Here is a 13,864-nt window from a genome sequence, read left to right as displayed (position 1 = left end):
TCATGATATGAATAGCATTACTCATATTAAACTAATGAAAAGGAGGTTCACCCGTCAACAACATTGGAATAGTGGTGGGCCCAAAAGTTAGTCCACCAACTCCCTTCACCAACCGCACAAGAATTTTTTTTTCGTATTGTAACATAAGTAATGCATCTCGTAATATATAAGTAGTAAAAAAATTTATATTTTTGTTATTAATTTTTTAACATAAGAATTTTATTATTTATATAAAAATACTTATTATATCATTCGTATTTTAGACATATTGAAAAATTACCACCCACATACACCAAAAAAGTTTTATTGTAACTGAAATATAGGTGCACCACGTGTACGCAATTTCCTCTCTCTCTAAAAATCCGCTTCCATTTCTTCCTTAGCGCCAAAAATTCCAAAACCTGAACCACATAACGAAATGTCGACCGAGACGCCACCGAATTTCTGAGGCGACATGCCGGAGGAGGAGTACTACACCTCCCAAGGAGTGCGCAACACCAAATCCTTCTTCCAAACCTCCAACGGCCGGATCTTCACCCAGTCCTTCCTGCCCTTGGATCAAAAAGTCAAAGCCACCGTCTTCATGACCCACGGCTACGGATCCGACACCGGCTGGCTCTTCCAGAAAATCTGCATCCACTACGCCACCTGGGCTACGCCATCTTCGCCGCCGACCTCCTCGGCCACAGCCGGTCCGATGGCATCCGCTGCTACCTCGGCGACATGGAAAAAGTCGCCGCCAGCTCCCTCTCCTACTTCCTCCACGTCCGCCAGTCCGAACCCTACGTCTGCCTCCCGGCCTTCCTGTTCGGCGAGTCCCTGGGCGGCTTAGCCACCATGCTCATGTACTTCCAATCCCCTCCCGATACGTGGACGGGCTTGATCTTCTCCGCCCCGCTCTTCGTCAAATCGGAAAACATGAAGCCCAGCAAAGTCCATCTCTTCCTGTACGGCCTCCTCTTTGGAATCGCCGACACGTGGGCGGCGATGCCGGACAACAATATGGTGGGGAAGGCGATCAAGGACCCCGCGAAGGTGAAGATCATAGCGTCGAATCCGAGGAGGTACACGGCCCCACCGAGGGTGGGGACAGTGAGGGAAACGGTTAGGATGTGCAAGTACGTGCAGGACAATTTCTCACGAGTGACGGCGCCGTTTTTGACAGTGCGCGGGACGGCGGACGGGGTGACGTGTCCGACGTCGTCGCAGCTGCTGTACGAGAAGGGATCGAGTGCGGACAAGACTTTGAAGATGTACGATGGGATGTACCATTCGTTGATACAAGGGAAGGCGGACGAGAACGCTGAGATTGTATTGAGGGATATGAGAGAGTGGATTGACGAAAGAGTTGGGAGGAATGGTGGGCCCAATATTTGAATCAAAAGAACGATATCATTCTGATCCAACAAAATACACCATATATGTACACCATTAGTACTTCAGAGAAATGATAGGAGAATTTTTTAAAAGTGAGATTTGTCATTTTATATTTTTAGTACAATATTATAATATTAACATTAAAATTGACATTAAATCATGAAGTGAAGTTCATGATCACTTTGAGAGTCTTCTTAGTATTTCAAATATATTTTAATTGTCAATTAAATAGCTAATTGATTTGATGGGAGATAACGAGTTTCAAACTCTCTAAAAACAATACATCATATGTATTTTAATGGTCATTCCAACAAGAATAATTTTCTTGCCATGTATAAGTACAACAACTTGATTCGTAGTCAAAAGATTTATCGAATATGAATGCTAACAGCAACACTAGCGATTTATACTATTTTGTTGGCTATGCCAATGGCTTGGAAATTCAATGTAACCATTTTTTGGAACATCCCATCAAATTTTTATGTATGAACTAAGTCATGATTACTCATGTTAATACTTGTAATTAACAGGCTTCTGACAAAAAATAAAATAAACTCGAGGGAAAGAAGACAATCAAATTGAAATAATGTGTAAAAATAATCATATTGAGAAATTTTCATCCGACGTACATACAATAGCTTAATTAGAAGTCAAAAGCGCAATTTCTCTCAGTCTTGTGTAATAGCATTACCTAGTTGTGGCGTGCAAGCGACTGATTTACATATGATGCCTATGTCAATGACCAAGAGATTCAATTTATTTGGCACCTTCGATGGGATTCTTATGTAAGAATTAAATCATGAACAATTAACGTGTTCATACTTGTAATTAACATGCTCCTGACCAAAAGAGGTATGATTGTTGTTATTTGTTAGGGTAAATTACATAAAACTACCTTAATTATTGTACCAGTTACAGTTTCATACCCTATCTTTAAAAAATGTCAATGTCATACCTCATCTACGAATTTATTACAATTTCATACCTTCCGTCAGTTGTCTGTCAATTGCTACGTTAAATGCTGACGTGGCTTGAGGTAAGACCATTTTTTTATAAAAAAATAATTAAATATTAACTCAATATTTAAAATAAAATAAATAAAAAAAACCCAAACCGACCTTTTTCCTATCCCACCCGTCACCCCCCCACACTTCCTCCCTTCACTCTAGAACCCCACCGCCGCCTCTCTTCCTCCATCTCCTCCTCATCCTCCTCCAGCCGTCAGACCTCAAAACCACCATTAGAACCAAACCACTCCATCCCACCATCAGAACCAAACTACCTCCTTCCCCGTTCATCAGCCGTTTGATGGCTCCGATGCCATCAGACCTCAAACAAAAAATCAAACCCAATCCAAAATCAAATCTCATAATCCCACCCCCAGAACCCCCAAAAATCAAATCCAAAACCAAAATTTCATCACCTCTAAACCCATCAAGAATCAAATCGCATCCATTGTCAACAAAACAAATTGCGTTCTGGGTCGTCAACGCCGACGCCTTCTGCATCGCCCTCCTCGAACCCGAATCTGGTCGCGTTCGCATTGGCCTCTCGCTCTTCCATTCTTTGCTCTGGGTGTGGAGAGTCAAAGAGGACAGAGAAAACTAGAAGAGAAGGGGGAGAGACCGAGAAAGAAAGGGGGAGAGGTGTGGGGAGGTTAGTGGAGGAGGAGATGGAGGACGAGAGGCGGTAGTGGGGTTCTGGAGTGAAGGGAGGAATGGTAGGGGGACCGGTGGGATAGGAAGAAGGTGAGTTTGGTTTTTTTTTTTTTTTTTTTTTTTTAATATTTAGTTAATATTTAATTAATTTTTTAATAAAAATTAGTCTCATCTCAAGCCACGTCAGCATTTATAGAGGAATTGATAGACAACTGACAGAAAGTATGAAATTGTAAATAAATTAATAGATGAGGTATGACATTAACATTTTTTAAAGATAGGGTATAAAACTGTGATTGACCCAATAGTTGAGATACTTTTGTGTAATTTACCCTATTTGTTAACTTGAAATATAAAATAAACTCGATGGGGACAAACAGACGAATTGACAGACAACTGACGGAAGGTATGAAATTGTAATAAATTCGTATATAAGATATGACATTGACATTTTTTAAAGATGGGGTATGATTGACCTAATGGTTGAGATAATTGTGTGTAATTTACCCTATTTGTTAACCTGAAATATAAAATAAACTCGACAGGGAGAAAACAAACAATCTGGCCAGAAAAATAGAGGTATTTTGAAAGGAAATTGTTATTAGCACTCTAAATTTTTCATTCTACACTCCAAACTTTATATATTTAGAAAGAAAAATACACTTGTTAGGAGTGTAGAATGAGATTTTAAAAAGTTTGGAATGTAGAATGAGAAATTTGAAGTGTCAATAACAATTTCCTTTTGAAATACCTCATTTCGTTGAAAGGTTATATGGAAATTGGAATCATGGATGCAGTTTGCCACGGACACCAACCTTTGAACCCGAAACCCAGAGGAATAAAGCTTGCCATTTATAGACTGAGTTAGGAAGAAGGCTGGTACTTCTATGTGTACAAGAAATGAATTTAATAAACCTTTCAATCATTTGGGTTCAAGATGTTCTCTCTGGTCTGTACAAAATAAGACACAGTACTTAAAGTAGTTCATCAAGAATAGTAATTTAATTTAAGAATCACGCTCATTGTACTTAGATTTTTCAACATACTGTCGGATTTTGATTACTGGTACTATACTTAATTTTTCGACCCACTATGGAAAGCCTATGTAGAGATGAATGTTATTTGACAAGAATGAAGATAGGTACATTTATGTGTAAAAGAAATGTATTTGACAAGGCCTTTCTTTCAACCATTTGATTTGGGCTCAACCACTTATGTTGTACAAAATGTTGTCCAACAAAAGACACAGTTGTTGGAGAATAGTCCCGCGTCTGAGAAATACAAAATTAATATACAATTTATATGTGGAGAGTTTACATCCATTGTGTTCTTCGGATTTTATTGATTGTAAGACTAAAAATAGCAGTTAACTAATACATTAACCCTTTCTCCTCAATTGTCAAACCTCAATACAAGATGCTGGCATTTAATGCGCCACCTATGTAGAATGGCATACTGACATATTTTCACCTATCAACCAGACACTCGACAGTGAAGTGATAGACGATCAGCCGAGAAGGTTCTCCTTTTCAGAATGGTGTCTCTTCGAGCGTTTCCCCAAGCACCTTTACGTCCTATCTTGGGTCTATGTCATTAATTGCGATTCGCCATGTGGCTTGATTGTTTACTGACAAACCTGTCCTTGGAGACCTGTGCCGTAAAGTTTTCAGCCTGCCTACGTGCCATGGCGGTCAGAAAGTTCTTTATATATCCTGGTTAGTCTGGGATTATAAGCGGTCGGCTTTAGCACTCGGGAGCATTCGTCTCTAAGCCCCGTAAACTTTGGGATTCTTGAACTTCTTTGGGCTTTTCATGGATTCTTGCCCAATCTAAACCACTATATGGGTCTAAAAGTGCCCTGCATTAACATCTACATTTTTCTGATACCTTTTATCGTTTTAACTTCTCCCCTTCTCCTCGACAATCTTGTGTAATAGCAATACCTAGTTGTGACACACTAGCAATTGATTTGCATATTCTGCCTACGTCAATGACCAAGAGATTTAGTGTAAACATTTACTTGGCACCTTCGATGGGATTCTCATGTAAGAATCAAATCATGAACCATTCATGTGTTCATACTTCTAGTTAACATTCTCCTGATTACAGGTATGATTGTTGTTGTTATTTGCCTAAAAATAAAAATAAAACTCGACGGGAAGAAAACAATCAATCTGTCATAAAAACAGAGGTATTTTGAAATACCTCATTACACCGAAAGGGTTAAGATATGGGTGCATGTTTGCTTTCACGTACACACCATCCGAAAGGTCACCAACCTTCGAACCCGAAACCGAGAGGAGTAATGCTTGGCATTCATCCACTGGGTTGGGACGGAGGCCGGTGCATTTATGTGTAAAAGACATGGATTTTAGGGTTTTTATTTGGGTTCAAAATATCCCCTCTAATAAAGACGGTACCTGGAGTAGTTCAGCAAGAATAGTAATTTAATATAATATCATTTCAAAGCATCCATTTGCTTTTCACTTCTTTGATTTAGCTTTTCGAATATGAGAATTTGAAACCCTAATTTTAGCAAGGGGATTTTAAAGCTTAGAAAAATAATAGTCACTTAGTGTTACGGTCTAACAGTATTCGTTGCATTATCTTCACTTATAAGTAATATGTCTTAGATTATATTATTACGAATGTTGAGTTGAATGCCAATTTATCCACGCACCTCTTAGTGTAATATATCGTTGTATAAAAAACCTAGAAAATAACTAAAGCCTTTTATTAAAAAAAAGAAATATAAGAAGCTGACACTATGGTCTAATAGAATTCATTATCACTTGTAACTTGTAGGTGAGTATTTTTTTTTTTTTGTTTTTTTTGGGAATACAAAGATATTATGTACACCAAAAAGGTCATGAATTTGGGCTGAAGCACACAATGGGCTAATAATAACAAATTTGTATCAAACTCTTCATACACGAGACTTGAACATAAGATTTCTATTTAAGCATTCCACAGTGGTTTAGGCGAGTTTAATGTTTATATGAAAGAATTTGGCACCGTGAGTTTGATTCGTATTAAACTATTGGTACATTGGTGTGAGTTTGATAGGATTGAGTTTTAGAAGCATCACACTCATGAGTTCAACATATTGAACTCAAAAAGAAGAATCTCTCTCGTTGCACTCAAGTTTTTTGACCCAATGTAGGAGTTTGATAATTGGTATCTCTCAATTTTTCGACCCACGGTGAAAGGCCTATGTGGAGATGAACACTACTAGACGATGGTAATAAGTGACATAAGTTAGAGTTTTTAGGTTTAATTCTCATCTATAGAGAGTTCAAAATAAATTATTATAGTTGTTCATTATGTGACTTAGCTCAAATTTAATACCTCTTTTGAGCAAATATACATATAAATATATATGCATGGATCCGAAGGGACTTGATGATGAAATTTTGCCGCATGTTGGGCCAATTAGTAGAGATGTCTGTTTTTACAATACCCTAGTTCAGCTTGGGCCTCAGGCCGAATATTAAAATCTCAACTAATATTCGAACATTAAAATCTATAGAGGTTAGTTCATTTTTTTTTTTAATTAAAAAAAAAGAAGACATTTATATAAAAAAAAAATTATAAATAATCGATTTATCTATTTACGATAAGTTAACATTAGGTTACAATCTACTTTTTTGTGAAAAGATGGAGAATTGATAGTAAGTCATGATTATTTACTCATTTCGGCCCTGAAGAGGCTATGAAGAATTTCATCCTGCCCGTGGCCAAAATCAAGCAGACTCACCAGCTCAAGAGTGGATTATCGTGGCAAAGTCACCAGTTGGTCCCCTTATTTGGAAAAAAAAAAAAAAAAAAAAAAAAAAAAACTTAATATTAACTTTTCTACATATCGCTTTTGTATTTATATGAGCTGAATTTAGAATTCTTTCAAAGAAAGGATAATTGAGTGTCACTAAATTAATCTGTTGGTTTATTTATTTATTTATTATTATTTTTAATACAAGAAGTATCTCACCATCAATACAAATCCAGTATCACATAAGTCGATAACGTACTTTTAACACTTGGATCAAAAGGTACGTTGAAGTAAAACCTAATACCTCAAAAAACACATATATAAGAATTTGAAATCAAATTAGAAGTTTCAACGTTTGCTCACTTTCCGCTAGGGGTGGGTGGGCATAAAACCATGGAACCGCGAAACCACGAAATCGAATTGAACCTTGACAGAATAAACCCTAAAAAACTATTCCCCAAAAAAATCAACTTAAGTTCAAGAATTAAACCAAACCGTTCAAATCGATTCCAATCCCGTTCCAATTCCAATTCGTGCATTTTGAAAACCCTATAAAGCAAACCGAACCGTGTATTAATTCTTTGTTTTTATTTTAATATTCAATTAATTTAAACCCATCTTATGCCATCATTTTAAGCCCAGTACCAAATAAAACTCGGCCCACAATCCGTTAACTAAACCCATCTTATACTATCTTTGGTAGAGTTCGAACGAGACCAAGTTATGGAATTTGGATCCCATCCGGATCTACTTTGTGGGGATCCTAGGGATTCTTACATCTCAGTCATTTATATTATGCGATCAGAAATTATTTGATTTTTTTATTTAAAATTAAACTTTAATAGTATTTGACGAAAACCGATCACATAATGTACGATAAACGGCTAAAAAATGTGAATCCGGGAAGGATCCTCTTCCCAAGTTATGTAGCCAATACATCCACCATGAAATTCAAAGCAAGGCCTTCATAATCCTTTTCATCGTACCGAAATGACAGGAGCTCCCGAAACACAAACCAAGCAACAAATATTACTTCACACTGAGAGACCAAGCACTTTTTACATTCTAAAAAGCAAACTTGATTCCAAATGAACAAAAGAAAGTGCATTATGTCATAAGTTTATGATAATCGAGATGATGCAGATATTCAAGAAATATATATAATTTTCGTTAGAACCATAAATCGATAAAATTCGAGTCAAAATTGGCGTGAATCGAACTATATGGTTTTACTAATAAATTAAGCCAAACCGCACCGAATCGAACTGTTGATATTTTTCAGTTCCAATTCTAATTTAAAAGTGAAACTGGACCGAATGAATCGTGTCCACATTTACTTTTCACTAGTTAGTTTAGTTGAATTCCACAGAAGATTGTAGTTTGTTAATTGAAATATCGAAGCAAAATACATAAGAAATATCAAACCATAAACTGGCATGAACCAAACTAAAACTAGCGTAAACTGAATCATACAGTTTTAATAATAAATTAAGTGAAACCGCACTGCATAAAACCGTACTGTTAATATTTTTCGATTTCACTAATTAGTTTAGTTGAATTCAAGGGAAGATTAAACTTTCTTTATTGAAATATCGAAGCAAAAGTACAATAATATGTGTGATTGGTACGTAGTGAATGAGGATCCTCTACTGATCATTTTTGTGAGGATTCTGGATATTCTTCAATCAAATCCGTTCATCGTATATCGTGTGATTAGTTTTCATCAAATACTGTTTATAATTAATTTAAATAAAAAATTTACAATAATTTCTGATAGCACGATATACGATAAACTTATGTGAGGGATTCTTACAAAGGAATCCGGAGAGGATTCTCCTTCCTAGGTAGTGGCCCAAAATTCAGAAGACAGAATGACGTGTCCTAACAATACACGCTTTATTTTATTTCTCTTTGTTTTTTGTTTTTATTTTTTTGTATGATGGGAGTGAGTCATGGGATTTGGGAGGGTACGTGTTGGAGTGCGCGCCTTCACCTGTCGAGGTGGGTGGATGATGTACACCTCTAATACTTATTAACCACGTGACTCTACCTTGACCGCCGATCACAGTGGAGCCCACGTTTAACCCGTGTTCCCTCCACCTTAATCGGATACGCTGGACCCACCGATGAAGCAAATTGTTAGGAGAGCACAATACCCTTAATCATGCTTGCTCAATCAAATTAAAGTTTCATAATTTTGGACTTTTCCAGTGCAAAGTTTGGGGCCGCTATTAATTATTTATATTATATTCCATGGCCGTTCAAATCGTTTTAGACCGTTCGTTTAATTCGAATTAATAAGAAACTAATTACAAGTGATTAGCTAGTATCAATCTATTAAAACCTAATCAGATAAATGGTCCATGTGGTGTTAATGTAATCGGAAGATGGTCCCCGTGGTAAAAAAAATTAGGATTTAAGCCCTCGTGGTGTTAGTTTGTTAACAAATTTAGTCTATAAGTGATTTTTCTGTTAAATGTCCGTTAAATACAGGGGTAAAAATGTACACTTTCTTCCTTGTCTCTCTGCTCTCTCTCTCTACAATTTGTATTTTCTTGCTTGAGGTCATCAGGACCAGAACTTGAGGTTCTTCGAATGATTGTGAGCACGTGAGCTTCTTCGGAATTTGACAGCAACCATTGCCCCATCCAGTAGACCTCCACCTCTTTCCAAGCTCTTAGGCTCACGCCTTTCTTCCTACTCCCAACACAACAGCGGATCCGTTCGATCGGGACCCAACTCTGGTCAGGTTTCTAAGAGATCCTCAGGCCCCTTGACTCCACAGCTCTAGGTAACTGGCCTTATCACCTCTAGGCCATTGGGCTCAGGCCCACTAAGTTTCGGGGCCAGAAGGTCGTCCAATCAACTGGAACACATTGGCTCGACGAGCAAAGTGTTGTATGGTTCGTCCGTGACCACTTTGAGCGAGGAGGTGAAAATGGAGTTTCGGGTGTCGAAAGTGGCGGTTTGGGTGTTCATGGTGGTAGCGGCGATGGGATTGCTGGTGGGTGGGTTTCTGATGGTGGCCATCAAGAAATGGGTGATGTTGGTGGCAGTGGCGCTCTTTCTGGTGCTAGTGTTGGTGGTTGTTGTTTGGAATTGTGTTTGGGGAAGAAAATGGCTTCTAGGGTTTGTGAGGAGGTACCCAAATGCTAAGCTCAGAGGTGCCATTGACGGACAGTACGTCAAGGTTACAAGGGTAATCACCCTCCCTATCTCTCTCAGATTTTCCTTTCCTTTTTCATATTTATTTATTTAGTTGCTTGCCCGCTCTTAAAATAATTGGGTTCTCTTGCTATTTAAATTAGATGTTTTCCCAATTTATTATTGATATTACATAAAGAATTCAGAAGAAGCTCACGTGCTCACAATTGTTCAAAGAACCTCAAGTTTTGGCTGCTGCCAATGATGACCTCAGGCAAGAAAATACAAATTGTAGAGAGAAAGCAGAGAGACAAGGAAGAAGGTGTACATTTTTACCCCTTTATTTAATGGACATTTAATAGAAAAATCACTTATGGAATAAATTTGCTAACGGACTAATACCACGAAGGTTTAAATCCTAATTTTTTTTTACCACGGGGACCATCTTCCGATTACATTAGCACCATATGGACTGACACACCCCAATCGAAATCAGGGCATGTTGGCCGTCACGTGGAAGTGACGTAACCATGTGCACAATGCGGAAGCTAATAAAATAATAATATAAGTAGTACGAATAAATAAAACTAGCTTTACACAAGGTAACAACGAACAAGTGCAAACGTAAGTGCGACACTAAGTTCAGAGCATGAAAGCCTAATGCAGTCCAGGAGAAAACGACACAACAAAAGCACACCCGAAGGTGGTCCTACACTGGTGATCGTCCGTCAGATATGCCGGGGAAATCCTCAGGGAAACCACCAAATGTGCTAGCCAACTAGAACCTGGAGGGGCGCAAAACAAGAGCGTGAGTGGGCAAAAACAAAGCTTTTCGAAAACCATTTAGTAAATAAGTTCTAACCCCTCGCCGTAAAACCTGTATACCTCCCATAAAATATAATATATATATATATATATATATAAGTCATGCTCAGAAATATGCTATGCCAAAACCTCGAAGTAAAGTGCAAGTGCTCAGGTACTAACACATCAATGTCATATAATCTGTCGGCCGGAATCACCTAACGTGACCTGTACGGCTGAATCTAGAGCTCAAATCTCTATCTCACTAACTAGACCTGCACACGAGTCGGAACCACCTAAAGTGGTCTGTACGACAAGTCTGGGTGTAACATATATATATACGCTCAAGTGCTACGATCACGTGAAGGCTAGGCGAATAATCGCGAGTCACTTACGAGTCGGAACCACCTAAAGTGGTCTGTACGACAGGACTGTGCACCTAACTTGGATCCAAGCTGAGCGTGTGGTGCGGGAGGTGAACATCACGTGAAGGACTGTGCCCAACTCTGGGCGAGAGCACTGACACCGGGGGTGCAGGTTATGAGCTTTCTATGCATCTCAAATCACTACTGAATGTAAACATAAGTCACAACTCACCTGGCACTTACCAATGTGCCCACAGCACCAAACATACATATATATAAACAATTAACAATGCATAAACAATGGCAAACTATAGGCATGGCATATAAATGAATAAACGTTCTAAATCAATTTCTGGGAAAAGTATAAGTATATAGGTATATACGGAAAACCAAAAGCCCACTCACTGGTATGTGGAAGGGTTGTAACCCCCCTGCCTCGAGTGACCACGCTCGTCCTTGGGATAGGTATCACCTATATGCGAAACAACTATAAAAATGTTAATTTTAAAGCACATAACCAATCTTAAGAAATAACTTCTCATACAATGCTCAAATGGGGTGTATGAATACACCAACGTGATCTACTCAACCTCAGGAACATCCCCATATTTTTAGAAAAAATTTTCACCGCCGCACGTGCCCCTTGATGCGAGTTTTATACGCGCACAAATTAAACCCTCTTTTTGTCAAATTGTAGTATAGGTGCAAGTAGGGATCGTTCTGGACCGGGGATTAGGAGGGATTGCAAATCTCTTGGAAACTGACTCAAAAACGTAAAATAAAGTTTAAAACACTAAACTAGACTCAAAGAATGCAAAATTAAAGTTTAAAACACTAAGACAAACCAAAAACTCAAAATGCTTTAAAAACACAAACTAAATTGAATTCTAACTAAAATGAACATTAAAGCAAAAGGGGGATTGAGGTTTTTACAAAAATTGAAATAACGAAACAAGTTAATAAACTAGACAGAACGTAAATATGAAATTTACGGAAATGAATGGATGGTATGGCTAGCTAAGGGGTTCATCTCCATACATGTTACACTTGCATAATAAAATGATTTCTAATTGTATTTCAATAAACCATGAATTCTCAACACCCCGGGTTAATTAGGTCCGCTTAAATTAACCGTCAAGTTTTCCTTAAGTTAATGAATTGGATGATTGCATACGACAACCCAAAGCATTCCTCACAAGTTCCCTACATGAATTGCATAATAGAGATACAAGCAAGAATCATTAAGCATCATGAAAACTATAAGTGTTGACGAGGCATTCGTTACTATGATTGCATGAAACTTATGCCAAGAATTTGTTTAACGCGATTGTTTATAAGCAACCTCCACTACTTGTGAATATAAGTTCATAACTATTACGTGAAACTCACTTATATTCTAGCGTCAAATTCATGCATGAAAATTAAGCGTTCATTCTTAATAAACATACATAAATAGGTTATCAATCAAACAGTTAAACAAATTGAATTCACAATTTATGAAACGTAATTAAAAGTAATCAAATCATATTACAAACATAAACATAATTTCGAATCACCCCCAAGCTAAAGGGGGGTTTAGTTCCTCATACAAAACAAAGAGAATTGAAATTAAACATTGAAATCAAAGAAACGCCTAAACATTCCAACAACTCAAACTTGAATTGTATGAACGTTTAGGCCCTCTTCTCTTCCTCTTTATTGTAGCATAAGGTCTAGGGATAATTGGTTTGGGGGATGGAAGTGTGGAATGGAAAAATGGTGTTTGGATTATAAGGGGAGCTCACGGCAAAGAGAAGGAATGGAAGTGTTTGTGGTGTGTTGTGTATGAAATGAGATGAGATCTCCATGAATGAATGAATGCAAGGGTATTTATAGGAGTAGTGGAGGGAACATATGGCTATGTCATTTGTAGGTGAAGTAGGTGGATGTTGTAGGTGAAGTAGGTGGATGTTGTAGGTGAAGTGGATGTTGTAGGTGAAGTAGGTGGATGTTGTAGGTGAAGTGGATGGATGTTATGTTAAGTGATAAGTGATAAGTGATATGATATGTGGTTATGATATGATAAGTGGTTAAGTGGTGATGATAAGTGATAAGTGATTAAGTGATATGATATGTGGTGATGATAAGTGATAAGTGCATGTGGGTTAACTAATGAAGGAAATGCATGTGCAATGACAATGTGTTAGAATGGATGTGTGTTATGCATGGCATGATTGGGATTAGGAAAGGTTTAAATGTCCTAAAACTAAAGAGAACAAGGTTCCAACACTTTGGCTCCAATTAGGTCTTCAATTTCGTCCAACACTTTGGCTTCAAGCATAAGCTATCCGTCCTTACCCCAAAAGTGCTCCAAAAGTCTCCAAAATGCATCTTTTTGCTCCTTTAGCCCTTTGGACCTACAAACACACGAAAATAGCTTAAAGTACTAAAATAACTAAAGAAACATAACGTAAATGTACGAGAACAAGCCATTTAAGTCGCATAAATATGCTCCTATCAAATACCCCCACACTTAGCTTTTGCTAGTCCTCGAGCAAAACAGAAAAACAAAACAAAAAGAACAAAACACAACCTACACCTTCCAACAATCGTATCAGGGACTTCCAATGCACATGACAAGTTAAAAATCATTATTCTCACAGATTTGAGCCATCTTTACACTTAAGTACATTCTTACTCATAGTCACCACATACTAGTTCACAATTAAGCATTTAAAACCATGTTTTGAATGTAGTAACATGTCTTA

The 13,864-nt window shown here is 37.7% G+C and overlaps 1 pseudogene; it reads left to right on the top strand.

Annotated features, from left to right (window-relative positions):
* Nucleotides 1-282: 282 nt before the first annotated feature.
* On the top strand, nt 283-1,469 carry LOC137708958 (caffeoylshikimate esterase pseudogene; annotated as a pseudogene).
* The last annotated feature ends 12,395 nt before the right edge of the window (nt 1,470-13,864 follow it).

The sequence above is a fragment of the Pyrus communis genome, chromosome 17, assembly GCF_041283825.1.
Source record: "Pyrus communis isolate YQ-2024b chromosome 17, ASM4128382v1, whole genome shotgun sequence".
Taxonomy (NCBI): domain Eukaryota; kingdom Viridiplantae; phylum Streptophyta; class Magnoliopsida; order Rosales; family Rosaceae; genus Pyrus; species Pyrus communis.
The sequence above is the reverse complement of the archived record's forward strand: the minus strand, read 5'-3'. Positions and strand labels throughout refer to the sequence as shown.